Source organism: Helianthus annuus, chromosome 16, assembly GCF_002127325.2.
Source record: "Helianthus annuus cultivar XRQ/B chromosome 16, HanXRQr2.0-SUNRISE, whole genome shotgun sequence".
Lineage (NCBI taxonomy): Eukaryota > Viridiplantae > Streptophyta > Magnoliopsida > Asterales > Asteraceae > Helianthus > Helianthus annuus.
This window is the reverse complement of record NC_035448.2, coordinates 105,418,384-105,420,898: the sequence shown is the minus strand read 5'-3', so window position 1 is coordinate 105,420,898 and position 2,515 is coordinate 105,418,384.

Below are 2,515 nucleotides of genomic sequence, written 5' to 3'. Positions count from 1 at the left end.
TGTTTGCTTCAAATCTGTTTAAAAATGCAGCCTTAGAATGGTGGAACACTATCCTCCAATCCAGAGGAAGTGATAGAATTTATAACATGGAATGGGGAGAATTCAAGAACATGGTAGAAAGGAAATTCTGCCCTCCCAATGAAAAAGAACAGATAGCGAATAAGTTTCTGAATCTAAGAATGACCGGGGTAGATAGTAAGGGTTACACTACCACATTCTTTGAATATGCTAGGATAGTACCTACCCTTGCATCACCTGAACCGGTATTAATCTCCCGTTATATCTGGGGATTAATTGGAGAAATTAGACATGTAGTCAAGGCAGCTAGACTCCAAACCATAGAAGAAGCTGTAGAACTAGCTAATACCTTGACAGATGAGTTAATCCGTACTAGAGAAGAAGACCAGAGGAGAAACCTAACCCAAAGGCTTACTCAAGAATTCCGTTCTGGGAATTCCAATCGTAGGAATGTAGGTTCTACCTCTGCACCCTACTGCAAAGCTTGCAGAAAGAAGCATTCTGGAAAATGCTCTACTTACTGTAATTTTTGCAAGGCCCCAGGACACAAGGAAGAGAATTGCAAGAAGAAATCTAGTAATGGAATGTGTTTCAATTGTGGGGAAAAAGGTCACATTAGGACAAACTGTCCGAAATTGGCTCCAGCTGCAACCAACAAAAATCCTAAAAATGCCAGAGCATTCGTGCTAACTACAGAGGAAGCCAGGATGATTCCAGACGTCATTGCTGGTACGTTTTTAGTTAATGATATTTTTGCTAAAGTATTATTTGACTCTGGTGCAAACCAAAGTTTTATTAATACTTCGTTTTGCAAACTCCTAAATCAATCATTAACTAAACTACCACAAGAATGTCTAGTGGAAACCGCAAATGGAGAAACTGTTAAGATTTCTGAAATCTTGCAGGGAGCAAGAATAGAAATTTTTAATCAAAAATTTATGGCAAACCTTTACCCAATGAATCTGGTGGGATTTGATGTAGTATTAGGAATGGATTGGTTAATAGCCAATAAAGCCAGTATTTTATGTGATCAAAAGACAATTCAATTAAAATCACCAAGAGGTGAAAAGATCTCAATTAAAGAAGATAAACCTTTTAGATCCACTAAATTCATCTCTGTGATGAAAACTGCAAGTTGTATAAGAAAAGGATCTATAGTGTATTTGATTTCAATAATCACTAATACTAAAGGAAAAGAAGTAAAAGATATCCCAGTAGTATCCCAATTTTCAGATATCTTTCCAGAAGAATTGCCAGGACTACCGCCAGACAGGGAAGTTGAATTCAGAATTCATCTGTTACCAGGAACAGCACCAATTGCCAAAGCACCTTACCGTTTAGCACCCGCTGAAATGCAAGAACTGAAGAAACAACTAGACGAGTTGTTGGAAAAGGGATTCATACAGCCAAGCTCATCGCCATGGGGAGCGCCGATTTTATTTGTTAAGAAAAAGGACGGATCAATGCGTATGTGCATTGACTACCGTGAATTAAACAAAGTCACGATTAAGAATCGGTACCCATTACCGAGGATCGATGATTTGTTTGATCAACTTCAAGGAGCTCGATTTTTCTCTAAAATCGATTTAAGATCAGGATATCATCAATTAAAGGTACAGGAAGAGGATATTCCTAAAACCGCATTCAGAACAAGGTATGGTCATTATGAATTTACTGTCATGCCATTTGGTTTAACCAATGCCCCAGCCGCATTTATGGACATGATGAACCGAATATGTAAGCCATATTTGGATAAATTCATAATTGTCTTCATAGATGATATTCTAATTTACTCTAAAAGTAAAGATGAGCATGCAAAGCACTTGCACTTACTTTTAAGTTTATTGAGAAAAGAGAAGCTTTATGCTAAATTTTCAAAGTGTGAATTTTGGTTAGAACAAGTGCAATTTCTCGGACATTTGGTGAATCATGAAGGAATTAATGTAGATCCAACGAAAATCGAGGCAATTACCAATTGGAAAACCCCAGAATCACCAACTGAAGTTAGAAGTTTCTTAGGATTGGCCGGTTATTATAGAAGATTTATTCGAGATTTTTCTAGAATAGCCATTCCTTTAACTAAACTAACCTGTAAATCTGTTAAGTTTGAATGGGGACCAAAACAAGAAGAAGCCTTTAGAATCCTTAAGCAAAGATTAACCCATGCACCCATACTAGCATTACCAGAAGGAACTGAAGACTTTGTAGTCTTTTGTGACGCTTCTAAATTAGGTTATGGATGCGTATTGATGCAACGTCAAAAGGTTATAGCTTATGCATCTAGACAGCTTAAGAGTCATGAAGGAAATTATTCAACCCATGATTTGGAATTAGGAGCCATAATTTTTGCCCTTAAGATTTGGAGACATTATCTTTATGGTAGTAAGTTTACCATATTCACAGATCATAAGAGTTTAAGATATGTTTTCGGGCAAAAAGAGTTGAATATGAGACAGAGACGCTGGATGGAATTGCTTAGTGATTATGATTGTAATAT